This window comes from Homarus americanus, unplaced genomic scaffold, assembly GCF_018991925.1.
Source record: "Homarus americanus isolate GMGI-L3 unplaced genomic scaffold, GMGI_Hamer_2.0 scaffold29779, whole genome shotgun sequence".
Classification (NCBI taxonomy): Eukaryota; Metazoa; Arthropoda; class Malacostraca; order Decapoda; family Nephropidae; genus Homarus; species Homarus americanus.
Genome location: NW_024745810.1, coordinates 189,089 through 205,769, shown reverse-complemented (window position 1 = coordinate 205,769; position 16,681 = coordinate 189,089).

Sequence of the window (16,681 nt, the reverse complement as noted above, 5' to 3'; positions counted from 1 at the left end):
GGAGGAGGGAGGAGGAGGAGGAGGGAGGAGGAGGAGGAGGGAGAAGGGAGGGAGGGAGGGGAGGGAGGGAGAGGGAGGGAGGGAGGGAGGGAGGAGAGGGAGGGAGGGAGGGAGGGAGGGAGGGAGGGAGGGAGGGAGGGAGGGAGGGAGGGAGGGAGGGAGGGAGAGAGGGAAGGGAGGAGGGAGGGAGGGAGGGAGAGGAGGGGAGGGAGGGAGAGAGGGAGCAGGCAGGCAGTAAGGGACTAAGAAAGGGGGCAGGCAGAAGCAAGCAGGAGGGAGAAATGAACGGCAAGCAGAGAAGGCAAGCAGGGAAGGAGGGAACCAAAGGGGGGGGCTAGGGGACACAGATAAGGACCAGCGAGGCGGCAGAAAGGGAAGTCTTGGAGAATGATGCTGCCCTTCCCCGCCCACCACCTTACCCCACCCACGACTCCCCTGTCTTCACCTAACCTCCCAGTCTTCACCGGTGACCCAGGCTGGTGGTGACCCTGTCGTGACCGTATTAATAAAGGAAGAAATCTGACATATAACGTGAGGCAGCGAGACCCAATATAAGACTTACTGCACCAGGAAAAATGTGTTGCCGTTGACATGTGATATTTTCTGACGCGGCCAAGGAATAAGAGTCTGTATGACGTCACAGTGAGGGAGATGACGTCACGATGAGTTATGACATCATGGTATATGTATTATAGAACATCATTATATAATAACTTGACTAAAAGTTTTTAATCTAAAACAATTTGTCCAATCGTTTGTCCAAAAGAAGTTAAACCTATGTGTGTTTTGGTTATTCAATTATTTTGTACAGTCACACTTTGTCCAGCAGTATATAGCACCATTAGTTTTGTCCAGCAGTATAGTAACCATTAGTTTTGTCCAGCAGTATAGTAACCATTAGTTTTGTCCAGCAGTATAGTAACCATTAGTTTTGTCCAGCAGTATAGTAACCATTAGTTTTGTCCAGCAGTATAGTAACCATTAGTTTTGTCCAGCAGTATAGTAACCATTAGTTTTGTCCAGCAGTATAGTAACCATTAGTTTTGTCCAATAATAAAGCAAAATTTTATTTTTCCAGCAGTAAAGTAACCATTAGTTTTGTCTAATAATAAAGCAATCATTAGTTTTGTCCAACAGTATAGTAACCATTAGTTTTGTTTAATAATAAAGCAAAAAATTATTTTGTCCAGCAGTAGAGTAACCATTAGTTTTGTACAATAGTAAAGTAACAATTTTGTCCAGTAGAAAAGCAACCATTAGTTTTGTCCAACAATAAAGCAAAAAATCATTTTGTCCAAAAGTGAAACAACCATTAGTGTTGTCCAGTAGTAAAGCAACTATTGGTTTTGTCCAACAGTGAAGCAACCAATAATTTTGTGCAGTAGCGAAATTACCATCAGTTTTGTTCATTAGTATAGCAGCCATTAGTTTCGTCCAGTATTGAAGCAACCATTAGTTTTGTCCAGTAGTAAAAAACAACAATATTTTTATCCAATAGTGGTAGCAACCATTAGTTTTGTCCAGTAGTGAAGCAACCATTAGTTTTTTCTAGAAGTTAGTAGTAATGTAACTATTAGTTTTGTCCAATAGTGAAGCAACCTTTAGTTTTGTGCACTAATAAAGCAACAAATAGTTTTGTCCAGTAGTAATAATCAGTAGTTTATCCAATAGTGAAACAACCTTTAGTTGTGTCCAGTAGTAAATCAACCACCAGTTTTGTCCAATAGTAGCCTAAAGCAACCTTTAGTTTTGTCCAGTAATAAAGAAACCATTAGTTTTGTCCAATAGTGAAGAAACAATTAGTTTTGTCCAGTAAATAAGCAACCCCCTAACCCTAATAAACAGATCCATTTGTCCAACAGGACTAAATAAATACAACATCTATTTTGTCCAGCAGTCAGACAAAAACAAACTCTCTAAAAGAAACATCTATTTTGTCCAGCATTTTGTCCATTGATTCCCTTAACCCTCTTGTCTCGTAATCTGCCACTACTAACACAAAACATTTAAATGAAAAGAGTTAAATAAATAATTAAATAAAACAGTCATTTATATTTTAATTCCATTTACGAGTTTTCATTCCCGCATCATTTCCGAATAAAAGAGCTTGGATGATTGGGAGGGAGAGAGTGTGAATCTTCGTCCGGATATTTGGAAGGTGGAGGTCAATGTGTCATAGGGAAGGTAATTGTTGAATGGCCGACTATACTGTAATATATGAGACTATAAGTATCAAAAACAGAGGAGGGAAGAGGGAAAAGAGGTAGGGGGGAAGGAGGGCGGAACGGAGGGAAGAGGTCGAAGAGAAGAAGGAAGACTAGGTAGGAAGGAAGGGAGGGAGGGAGGGAGGGAGGCAAACACACACTCACAAGTTAAATATATTAAAACAAAAGCAGTCAACTTGTGTTCATCGAATCTCATTCCCTAACTGAACTTTTCCTCTCATGAATATATTACTCATTAGTGTACTCGAGTTGAGTTTAGTCAGAGACCAGTGACATTTTAACATTTGTAACTTTTTTAACAACGATCTGTTAAAATTACAGTATAAGAATTTAAATGATCATCGTTACGGAACAGTTACTACAAGCAGAATAGTTACGTGGACATAATAGTTACGTTACCACCAATAGTACGTTACCACAATAGTTACGTTACCCCAATAGTACGTTACCACAATAGTTACGTTACCAAAATAGTTACGTTATCACAATAGTTACTTCACCCCAATAGTTACGTCACCCCAATAGTTACGTCACCCCAATAGTTACTTCACCCCAATAGTTACTTCACCCCAATAGTTACGTCACCCCAATAGTTACGTCACCCCAATAGTTACGTCACCCCAATAGTTACTTCACCCCAATAGTTACGTCACCATCAAAAAACTCCACACAAACCGAGAAGTCTCAGTCGCCATGCAAACTGTACCCCCAAAAAGTATAACAACTTTTTACAACCCAAACTACCCAACTTTACGTAACCTAACCTAACCAAACTACCCAACTTTACACATTACCAGACACAGTTCACCAGTTACTGACTTTCTTGAAACATTAACAACAACGGAAAGTTAATTATTAAAGGTAATCTTGTATATACAGGTAATAACACAGGCGAGCTGCAATACAGGTAAGTGACGATAATTAATTCACAGGGAAAGGCGTGTGTGGATGTGGTGTGATTTAACTTAATCTAAACTAACCTAATTTAAGTTAACCTCAATTTAATTAACCTAACAGCCTTATCTAACCTAATATTACCTAAACTAACAAACCTTAACCTTATCTAACCAAATATAACCTTAAATAACAAAAATTAACCTTAACTTACCTGATATAACCTAAACTAACAATCCTAAACCATATCTAACCAAATATAATCTAACAAACCTTAACCTTATCTTACCTTATATAGCCTAAACTAAAAAAATAGACTAATATAACCTAGAATAACAAACCTTAACCTTATCTATCCTAAACTAGCAAAAGTTAACCTCATCTAACCTAAACTAACAAAAAATAACCTTAAATCTAAACAACAAAAGTTAACCTTATCTAATCTAAAATAATAAAAGTTAACCTCATCTAACATAAACTAAAAAAAATTAACCTTATCTAACCTAAACTAACAAAATACCCTTTTCTAACCGAAACTAACAAATAGTAACCTTATCTAACGTAAACTAACAAAATATAATCTTATCTAACCTAAACTAACAAAAATTAACCTTATTTAACCAAAACTAACAAAACTAACCTTATCTAGCCGAAACTAACAAAAATTAACCTTATTTAACCAAAACTAACAAAATTAACTTATCTAACCTAAACTAACAAAAATTAACCTTGTAAACTAACAAAATTTACCTAAACCTAAACTAAAAATAATTAACCTTATTTAACCTAAACTAACAAAAATTATCATTATTTAACTGAACTAATTAAAATTAACCTTATCTAACCTAAACTAACAAAAAAATACCCTTTTCAAACTTAAACAACAAAAAATACCAATTTCTAACCTAAACTAACAAAAATTAACCTTATCTAACCTAAACTAACAAAAATTAACCTTATCTATCCTAAACTAACAAAAATTAACCTTATCTAACCTAAACTAATAAAAAATAACCTTATTTAACCGAAACTAACAAAAATTAACCTTATCTAACGTAAACTAACAAAAATTAACCTTATCTAACCTAAATTAGCAAAAATTAACATTATTTAACTTAAAATAAAAAAATAACCTTATTTAACCAAAACTAACAAAATTAACCTTATCTAGCTGAAACTAACAAAAATTAACCTTATCTAACCGAAACTAACAAAAATAATCTTATCTAACCTAAACTAACAAAAATTAACCTTGTCTAACCTAAACTAACAAAATTTACCTTATTTAACCTAAACTAAAAATAATTAACCTTATTTAACCTAAGCTAACAAAAATTAACCTTGTCTAACCTAAACTAACAAAATTTACCTTATTTAACCTAAACTAAAAATAATTAACCTTATTCAACCTAAACTAACAAAAATTAACCTTATCTAGCATAAACTAACAAAAATTAACCTTATCTAACCTAAACTAACCAAAATTAACCTTATTTAACCTAAACTAATAAAAAATACCATTTTCTAACGTAAACTAACAAAAATTAATCTTATCTAACCTAAACTAACAAAATTAACCTTATCTAACCTAAACTAACAAAAATTAACCTTATCTATCCTAAACTAACAAAAATTAACCTTATCTAACCTAAACTAACAAAAATTAACCTTATCTAACCTAAACTAACAAAAATTAACCTTATCCATCCTAAACTAACAAAAATATCCATATTTAACTTAAACTCACAAAATTAACCTCATTTAACCTAAATTAACTAAAATTAACCTTATCTAACCTACACTAACAAAAATTAACCTTGTCTAACCTAAACTAACAAAATTTACTTTATTTACCCTAAACTAAAAATAATTAACCTCATTTAACCTAAACTAACAAAAATTATCATAATTTAACCTAAACTAACTAAAATTAACCTTATCTAACCTAAACTAAAAAAAATACCATTTTCAAACTTAAACTAACAAAAAATACCATTTTCTAACGTAAACTAACAAAAATTAATCTTATCTAACCTAAACTAACAAAAATTAACCTTATCTAACCTAAACTAACAAAAATTAACCTTATCTAACCTAAACTAACAAAAATTAACCTTATCTAACCTAAACTTAAAAAAATACCCTTTTCAAACTTAAACTAACAAAAAATACCATTTTCTAACGTAAACTAACAAAAATTAACCTTATCTAACCTAAACTAACAAAAATTAACCTTATCTAACCTAAACTAACAAAAATTAACCTTATCCATCCTAAACTAACAAAATTATCCATATTTTACTTAAACTCACAAAATTAACCTCATTTAACCCAAATTAACTAAAATTAACCTTATCTAACCTAAACTAAAAAAAATGCCCTTTTCAAACTTTAACTAACAAAAATTAACCTTATCTAACCTACACTAACAAAAATTAACCTTGTCTAACCTAAACTAACAAAATTTACTTTATTTTCCCTAAACTAAAAATAATTAACCTTATTTAACGTAAACTAACAAAAATTAACCTTATTTAACCTAAACTAACAAAAATTATCATAATTTAACCTAAACTAACTAAAATTAACCTTATCTAACCTAAACTAACAAAAAATAACCTTGTCTACCCTAAACTAACAAAAATTAACCTTATCTAACCTAAACTAACAAAAATTAACCTTATTTAACCTAAACTAACAAAAATTAACCTTATCTAACCTAAACTAACAAAAATTAACTTTATCTATCCTAAACTATCAAAAATTAACCTTATCTAACCTAAACTAACAAAAATTAACCTTATCTATCCTAAACTAACAAAATTAACCTTATTTAACCTAAACTAATAAAAAATAACCTTATTTAACCTAAACTAACAAAAATTAACCTTATCTAACCTAAAATAACAAAAATTAACTTTATAAAACCTAAACTAACAAGCCTTAACCAACTTAATTGAACCTAAACTAACAAGCCTTAACCAACTTAATTTAACCTAAACTAACAAGCCTTAACCAACTTAATTTAACCTAAACTAACAAGCCTTAACCAACTTAATTTAACCTAAACTAACAAGCCTTAACCAACTTAATTTAACCTAAACTAACAAGCCTTAACCAACATAATTTAACCTAAACTAACAAGCCTTAACCAACTTAATTTAACCTAAACTAACAAGCCTTAACCAACTTAATTTAACCTAAACTAACAAGCCTTAACCAACATAATTTAACCTAAACTAACAAGCCTTAACCAACATAATTTAACCTAAACTAACAAGCCTTAACCAACTTAATTTAACCTAAACTAACAAGCCTTAACCAACTTAATTTAACCTAAACTAACAAGCCTTAACCTTATCTAACCTAAATTATTATACTTCAACATATTATTATACCGATCAAAGACTTTTTAGCTATAATAATGTTTACTTGTTTATTACTTACCTTTAACAAGTAGCCACAGTCTTTCCCGAGGTTGGATTCTTTTCTTGTAATTCGTATCCATTTCTTTATCATATTTTCAAACACTAATCAACCGTCAAATGATTTACTTTTCTTATTTCCTTCATATTTGTCCTATTCAGTTCTTAATTACCGTCTGAATTACCGTCACACCGAGGAGCACTACCGAACACGATGACTGATGAAGCAGAACTGACAAGGAAAAAAAAAGTATGAGAACGAAAGCCAATCAGAAGCATCAAATGACGCCATGAAGTCACGCATGAACAATTCAGCCAATGAGAAGCAAGTATGGTCATGACGTCACGTAAGAAAAATCAACCAATCAGAAACAAGTATGAACGTGACAACACATAAGTACAATTTAACCAATCAGAAGTAAGTATGGCCATGACGTCACGCAAGAATTATTCAGCCAATCAGATGCTAGTATAGCCATGACGTCATTTCAAGCATTACATACATGTTGAATATCCAAATGTAAAACGAAAAAACAGAGCTTAATAATATTAACAAGTCTTTACTAATTCATGCAATCATAATGCTTAATTAGAGCTGAAGAATATAATTAGTGAGATAATAACGTGTTCATAAGGTCTTGACACTTACCACATGAAAATCAGCTGCATAATATAGATTAAGCAACATGTTCGTAAATTAAGCCAATCAGCATACACAATTAGTACATGACAGTGTAATAATGTGTTCGTGGTGCCGAGATAATCATGAATATTAAGTGTCAAGAGATATTCGCTGTTTATTAAGGTTTCTACAGTGGTTGCCGCGTTAACCAATCAAAATACAGGAATTCCGTTCATTATGGTATGCTGTTTTGCACACGACTCCACTTTATGACGTCATTATTTTGCACACGACGCCAAAATGTGACGTCATTATGAAAGCTGGTAGATGGTCATTATTTAACTTATCAACAAATATAATACTATTGTTTAATTTTATTTTGTCTTTAAAAGAATAGATAAATATTTTTAGATCTTGTTTTAAATTTCTTGTTACTTTTTATAAGCCCAAAAGCCGTGTGTGTGTTATATTTAATATTTAATATGGTATATATAGATCATATCTCACAATCCTCAATCAATATTTTGATTATTAAGTATAGCAAAAATTAATAGAAATATAGTTAAATATATTTCTCCCGCAGACGTCTGGCAACTACAGCCGCAACACGTCTTGTTAAAGATCTAAACGCTTTAATTAAATGTTCAGCCTAAGAATTTAATCCGATATTAGTAGTAGTAGTAGTAGTAATAGTAGTAGTAGTAGTAATAGTAGTAGTAGTAAATAAATGGTATGAAGGTGTGGCTATTGGGGAGGCTGGAGGCCACGTTTAAAAAAAAAAAAAAAAAAAAAAAAAAAAAAGTAGTAGTAGTAGTAGTAGTAGTAGTAGTAGTAGTAGTAGTAGTAGTAGTACCAATATAATTATTATAAACTCCATACCAATCAATATTAATGTTAACAGCACACATTTAGGCAGCACATAATTTTATTGCATCACATGACCCTTAAGGTGTAGGACGATGGGTGGCTACTTACACTTATATGTATTACCTTTATATTATTTAAGTGTACCCTTAACATCCACACGGGGTTCTCTATTAACGTTTTCTATTATATGTTTGGGGTTATCATAGAAAACGTTCACGCGCCCTCAGTATGTATTCTCTCACATAGGTTCAATTGTTCTTTAATTGGTGGCGTTGTGAGAGCCATTCCTGTTCCCGCAGTGATCTTCAGTGACGTGTTTTTGTCTTTGCTTGCTTTAGAGGCATAATATTAGTGAACCGTTATATATAAACACAAAGACAAAGTCCTTCCACTCACCTCCTTCTCCCTTCTCTTGTCTTTCCTTTCATCTTTTCACTTCATTTTTCCCTCCTATCCTTCCTCCTTCCATTCACCTCCTCCTTCTTTCCCCTCCCATCCTCCCTCTTCCCATGCCCTTCCACCTCCCTTCCTTCCTCTCCTTCTCTGTCCTTCAATAGCCGTTCACTTCCCTTCCACTCCCCCTCCTTCCTTCCCCCTAACCTCATCCTGTCTTCGATCTCACTTCACTTATCCACTTCCCTCCTCCTTCCCCTTTCCTCTCCTCCTTTATTCCATCCCCTTCCTCTTCCCTCTCCCTCCCACCCATCCTCCCTCCCTACCCTCCTTCCTCCCTACCTACCCTCCCTCTCCCTCCTCCCGCAGCTCGTGGTGGTCGGGAAGAACAAACATTTACCCGGTGTCGGATCGTGTACCCGACTTTACGACTTGCCCCCAAAATTCGGCCGACACTAGAGGAAACACCATTTGTTGTCGCGTGAAGACCTGTTACCGTCTCTCGTGTTAACCCCCGTACTGCCGAGCTGGTGAGGGATATATAGTGCGTCTGTCTGTTGGTTTTACTCTGTCTGTCTGTCTATCTGTCTTACTGTCTAGCCCAGCCTGTCTTAACCCAAGCACTGCCTAACTGATGGGAGCATATATAGAATTGTTGGTCTGTCTGTCTGTCTGTCTGTCTGTCTGTCTGTCACTGTCCAGGTCTTTTCTCTCTCTCTCTCTCTCTCTCTCTCTCTCTCTCTCTCTGTGTGGACGCCAGTACTTCTCAGGTAAGAACAACAAGGATTAAACATTGTCTATGACTCTTGGAGGGTGTGTGTGTGTTGCTGCCTAGTGGAGGAGGTGAGAGAGAGGGAGAGAATGATGGGTAGAGATTGTGGGGGGAGAGAATGTTGGTGAGAGATTGTGGGGAGAGAATGATGGGGAGATTGTAGGGGAGAGGAATGATGGGGAGAGATTGTGGGGAGAGAATGATGGGGGAGAGATTGTGGGGAGAGAATGATGGGGAGATTATGGGGGAGAGAATGTTGGTGAGAGATTGTGGGGAGAGAATAAGGGTGGTGAGCTGTGAGGGAGAAAATGAGGGTGAGAGATTGTAAGGGGGAGAGAAAGACAGACAGATAGACAAAGAGACAGACAGACAGACAGACCCAGAAAATAAGGGGCGCTGTTGCATAAATTGACAGAGAGAGAGAGAGAGAGGTGAGAGAGAGAGGGAGAGAGAGAGAGAGAGAGAGAGAGAGAGAGAGTTTTCGTTGGTTCTGACGTAATGTGTGAGAGAGGAGTGTGGTGTGGAGGTAGAGCGGTGTGTGTGTGTGTGAGAGAGAGGTAGAGTGAGTGTGGTTAGAAGAGAGCAGCCATCCTAATTCGCTTGAAAGCCTTGTGGAAAGGAAAAACTCCAACGCCAAAGGATTACAAGAAAGATATTTTCCTGTTTTATATATATCTCAGGAAAACATATAAATTTGTTTCTAGATAAATTTTTCAGTTCTTGGTCGCGATTTTCATGGTTAGGTTAGGTTTTTGAGACATTTCGAGGCCACAATCCTAATCTAACCCAACCTAATCCAACTGAACTCTAACCTAACCTTAACAACACCCTGAGTTAACGAGTTGCATGACCCAATGTCAAGGAATAGTCCGAGAAGACCGGACAACTCGCTAACTGCACTGGCTAACCATTATCCCGGAATACGATCCGCAAATCGATTTCAACATCCAGGTTCCCAGTACTGCTGGGTAGACAGAGGCAAATGGCAAAAGAACTTAAGAAGTAACACTTTCTGCAAAAGGAACGAACCCGCCCGTCAGGATGAGGAGTGTCGATGACCACAGTGTCGCCCCATAACATTTCATAACCTACATATCGTGACTGCAACAGATCCCGGTCAGTTCTTTTCTCCAGAGTGTCCTTTTAGAAATGAAGTATCTTTCCAGGAAGTCCTATATTTGCGTCCTTCATCCCAGGGTTTATTGCAGGACGCATGGAGGACTTGTCTATATTTCCACATGGTGATGGCCACACAGTCCTTCATCCTGAGTTAAGTAAACAGAGGTGCCTGGTGTATACAGTTCCCAGGACAGAGCTCAAGGCAAAGTCTTATCCTGAAATAGGTTTGTGGTATTTACAGATCCCAGGAGATCACCTAATGCGTCGTTTCATCCTAGAGTTACAATGCTCTCAGGTGAACGTCCTCCGCCTACACGCATTCATTCACGCAAGAGTTAATTCATAAATTTCCAACGATTAACGACCCAATTTAACGACCACAAGGTCGTCCATATCCAGGAGCGTATGTTGGAACGTATCGAGTTAAGGTAGTCAACCGTGACTGAGCAGTCCCCTTTACATTTTATCACCCCTAAGACACCCTCTTTTCCCCCCATGAAGACACTGCCCTTAACATTTTAGATGCCACCACCTTATTCATCCCCTTAAAGACACCCCCTTAAGAAAAGTCCCTTTAGCCCACACACTGGTTCCAACACACCTCTTCCCTTAACACACCCCTCCACTCACCCAGCACACTCATCACCCCCAAGACACTCCCCAACACACCCCCATCAGACACCCCCTTTATCACCCCATAAGATGACACCCCCCTAACACACCTATCTCTAGACACTCCCCCACTCACCCCTCAACAGATTAGTTTCCCATGATCAAACAGCAATCCATTAAGGATATTTTCACCATAGAGAGAGTAATTGGCTATTCCTTTGACTAATCCCCCAATCTGGAGAACTTAACCTAACCCTAACCCAACTTAACCTAATCTTTATTATTCCTGCCTTACCTAATTCGACCAATCCCATCCTAAAAATTCATCCTAACCTAACCTAATCTAACTGTAGTCTGATTTAGTGTGAATTATTTTCAAGTTTTACCCAATTTAATCTAACCCTAACAGAATCGAGAATTTAACCTTATCTAACTTGAATAATCGAATTTAACTTGGTATTCCTAACGTCATTCAAGGATTAACTCAAACTTATTCTAATCTCCAACCTAGAATTTAACCTAACCTTAATAATCCCTAACCATCAGATTTAAATCATCTTTTTACCGCAGTTTAACTTAATCCTCTAACTTAATCTAAACCCATCCTACCTTAACCTACCCTAACTAAACGTTATTCTCAATCCTAACCTAACCTCAACCAAATCCCAACCTAACCTAACCTTATAGAATTCGGTATAGAAATCAAAGATATAGTAAAGACTGTATACAAACCGGTTTCACCAGTCAGATACACCGAGTAATGATACTGTACTCAAGGGAACTGTTGTTAATTCAGGAGTTGATACTCTTATATTGCTCAATGGTTAGTAGCTCCAAAGGGTTTCTGTCGTGTATATTGCACTGCAATCAAAGTCAGTGCCCATGCGTGCGTCGGCAGGGTTCGCCAGTCATGCTGGGTTATGCTGGCCGTGTCAGAATAGGGAAGAACCATAAACCCAGGGTTAGTCGAAAGGCTGAGGTCATATTATAATCAAGGAATTATCACTGCACTTCAAAAGCGACCAAGGGAATTATCACCCCGTACTCAAAGAATACCATCCTATTCGGAGGCTGACATCAAACCGAAGTGGTTTCGCACTCAAGGGTCATCGGACTCCAAGATAATTCGTATAGCTGTTAAGGGTTAAGTCATCGTAATCAGGGTTAAATATCGTACTCAGGGGCTAAATCATCATTCAAGTGGTTACCAACGGGTCACATGGCTCGCCTCAAAGATATTCATATCGGGTACTAAGATGACATTATCTATGACGCCTCAAGAGGTGAGGTTAAAAATACCGTGCCTCGACTTGAAGATGACAAGAATATCTAACGAGACCCAGAACGCAACAAGAAAGCAACTACCTAGAAAAATTCTTAAAAATTGTACAAGAAATTTAACTAAATAAGTGATATAAGGAAAAGAGCGAATCTAACTTAATTAGAATTTCATGATAAATCTGTAAAAATGGAACCAATATTACACTGAGACTCTACTAACCAGATACGTTCATTTAACAGTTAGAGACAAAATTAACTGAGACTCTCGCTTCTTGATACCTTCTAGCACCATTAAATTAAAATTAACTTGAGACTCTACCTTAACTTTAATTTACATTCACTTAGCTCAGTTAGGCGGCCAAAATTTAAAGTGCCTAATCTATGTTAAAATAAAAATTTACAGTTTTTTGTACTCATGCTGATTAATCGTACCCAAAAAACTCCTCATATATCAATGGCCCCAAAGTCACAGTACAAAAGTGAATTGAATGACTGGTAACTCACAGCCCAACACTTAAGGTACTTTTTTCCATTCTCAGAACCTTTTGCAGGGTCTTATTGATTTATAACACAAAATTTAACAAAAGGTTTATTAGTGAATGGTATGTGGTGCGGCGTGCGTGGCCTGTGGTAGTGGTGGTGGTGCAGTGGTGGTGGTGGGGTAGGTGGTAGTAGTGGTAGTAAATTTAAACTGACACACACACACACACATTAATATATTATACAATCTATCCTTCTCCCAACCATCGTTCCTCCTTCCTTCCTTCCTTTTCCTTCCTTGCTCTCGTTTCTCTCCGTTTCTGACTTCTTATCATGGTATTCGGTCACCTCCTTTTCTCTTCCGTCTCCTGACATTTCCTCCTCCTCCTCCTCCTTCCTCCTCCTCCTCCTCCTGACTGAGACAGATGCTCGAGGTGGTATATAAGTTTTCTGTAACGGCGAGAGACACCTGTAGGTCAAGTCCTTCCATTTTGAGTTTATAGCAATTCACTTCAAGAGTGCTTGCCTCAGAGGAGAGAGACTGAGAGATACTGTAATGCCAAGCTATTGTGTTATATAGAGAGGAGAGAGAGAGAGAGAGAGAGAGAGAGAGAGAGAGAGAGAGAGGTTGCCTCTGTTTAGAAATTTAATCATTCAACCAGTAATTATTAGGGATATAATTTGTGGGACACACACACAACACTCTCGGCGACACTACACACCACAGGCTTATTATTCATGATCTGTGCCGACACTGCTAACAAAAGACATGTGCATTAATATCCAGGATTTACTGTTGTGCTTCTGGACGTGACTACTGATGCTGTTTAGGTGTGTAGTGGTAGTGGTGGTAGTGGATTTAATGGTGGTGGTGGTGGTAGTGGATTTGTGGTGGTGATGGTAGATGTGGGCACACACCCCAACCACCACACCACCACCACCGCCCAACACCACTCACCACCTCCTTCCTCCTTTCCTCCTCCTCCACCTCATTTCAGCCAATTATTCCTTCTTCCTCCTCCTCCACCACCACACACTCCTCCTCATATATTATTCTATCAAGCTGCCTCATCACCTCAAACAGGTATGGCCGACACCTTCAGATGGTTTTCCAATATCCATTAAAGTGTACTAAGGCTGCCATCTCACCCTCCTTACCCGAGTGGATGGATGGATGATCAGGTGAGCAGCGCTATAGGAGGTTGGTAGACAGACAGACAGACAGACAGATTGATAGGATGGGTGGACAGATGGTGAGACAGACAGACAAAACAGACAAACTATAATTGTTAAAAGTGCTAGAGATAATCCCAAACTAGAATACATCCAACAAAGGCAGAAAATAATGTAAACTACTAAATAAAAACACTAACTACAGCTCGTGACTGTTATATCTACAACAAGTTATATAGATAGTTAACATGATGGAGGAGTGGGGTGTGAGAGGGCAAGAGGGGGAGGGGAGAGGAAGAGAGGGAGAGAGGTGGAGAGGATGAAGAACAACCAGGTAGGACACCAACAGGTGTTAAACAGCTGATGTCACGCTACCTTTTGAGGTCTCTTCCTTCAGTTCATTGGTCCAAAAGGAAGACTGATGATTGGTTGACGAAGTTAAACAGAAGGAAGAAGCGTTCTGACCTGTTTCATGAACCAGAGTCAATTGATTCGGACCGTGTCTCAATGCTTTTATATTTATAAACAAATCTGTGCAATGAGAAATTATACCTGTGTCAAGATTACCAGGAGTGACAGGTAATTAAATCATCTTCATTTCAACACAAACGCCTGATATGAGTGACAGAATGTGTTTGTTGAGTGACGGAATATGTATGTTTTATGTTGAAGTGAAGGAATCAGTCTCATTGGTATTTATACTGGAGTGATAATCTGTTTATATTTTCTTTGTAAGTGACGTTCTATGTTTATTTTATGCCGTGAGTGACGGAATCTGTCTGTTATTTATGCCGTGAGTGACGAATCTGTTTGTTGATATACCCTGAGTATGATTGCACGTAACATACCCTCTTCATACACCATTTTCAAGGTGAGAGAAGGGAGAACTGACGTAGATGTTGACGTAGAAGATGACGTAGAAGAGCGACGTAGATGTTGATGCAGACGATGACGTAGACGGCGACGTGAAGATGCAGATGCAGATTTGACGTATGAGGATGACGCAGATGTGAGTATACTATGGTTGAGAAGTTCCAGCACACAAAAGGAGAGAAGGAATAGCCTGACATTCTGGCACCTCTTCTCTCTCTCTCACCTCTCTCTCTCTCTCTTGATGGGTCATCTCTAGTAGTCTCTTACCACGATATTTCTGGATTCTAAGAGCAATCAATCTTTCTCATGTATGTATAAAGTATGTGCATAAAGTATGTATGTATGTATAGTATCAGATAAAATGTATGTACACCACACACATACAGTAGCTCATCATCATCACTTCATCATCATCATCATCATCATCATCACTTCACCATCAATACCACTAATACTACCATCACCATCATCATCATCATCATCATCACCACTTTACTCACCCATCACCACTGTCATCACCATCAATACCATCATCATCACCATCACCCATCACCATCTCTACACATCACCATCGTCATCATATCATCATCATCATCATTTTTCATCCCATTATAAACCCGTTAAAAAATCTATACAAATTTAAATTAAAACCAAATCCTAACTTTTTTTTTTTTTTTTTTCATAATTCTAAAAAATAATAAAAAAAGAAATATTAATAAAACAATTTCACCATAACAAGTATATAATACATAACAATTTAATTACATTCTGTTACCTATCATGACAACAAATAAATAAAAATTAAAATGGAAAATGACGTATATTTTTTTTTTTTTTAGTGAGTTGGTAAAATGTTGCAATGTTGCAGAGTTAAGCATCAGCTGTAGGGTGTGAGGGTGTGTGTGTGTGTGTTGGTAGACTCTTCAACATTGCAACACCCACAATATATTGGACCTACACTCTGCTTTCTGTCCTTACCTATGTGTGTCTGTCTGTCTGTCTGTCTGCTTTTTCTACGTATCTGTCTCTGTCTGTTTCCTGTTTCTGTTTATCCTCTAATTATTTTACTTATCTGCCTGTCTCTCTCTCTTCTCTCTCTCTCTCTCCCAACAATCCTTCATGCATCTATTTTTATTTAATATTTCAAATGGTCAATATTCAGCCAACAAAATTTTGTTTGAAATTTTACATGTTGTTAATGGATCCATCACCATGAGAGAGAGAGCAGAGAGAGAGAGGGAGGAGTGAGAGAGTGAGAGGGAGTGGGGAGGTGAGAGAGAGCGTCAATGAAAGGGAGATTATGGAGTTGATTCAGTCGACCGCATTAGTTTGAGCTGTGAGAGAGAAAGAGAGGGAAAGAGAAGGGAGGAGGAGGAGGAGGAAGAGAAAGAAGGAGGAGGAGGAGTGAAAGGAGGAACACTAGAGTCTGGCAGTGATGAAAGGTGTCCGGATCACTGAACTCACAGCCATGTAGCCCCCCCCTCCCCTCTCTCTTCTCTCTCTTCTTTCTCCTACCTCTCGCTTCTTTTCATACTGCTTTTTAAAACTAATTAAGTCACTTTGTAAAACACATATAAACTACTTAAATGTTTCACTTATACTGATGACACAGTGGCTGGTAGCCTGAGGTAAAAGCAAACCTGTCTCCTTACTTTCTTCTTATGAGGCACTTTACTTACTTATACAACACAAGATTTGTGAGCACCTATGAAGATTTAGAGGCACTTTAGCTTAAAGAGGCACTTTATATTTATAAGAGAACGCAATTTTGCTTTTGGCCTTCACTTAAGAGACACTTTTGCCTAATTTTAAGAGACACAGTACCCTACTTAAGAGACACGGACACTTTTACCTGGGCAGAACATACTCTTAAGAGAGCACTTACTTAAGAGAACACTTGCACTTACTTTAAGAAAGACATGGTACTGGCTTTCAAGAAGTATAC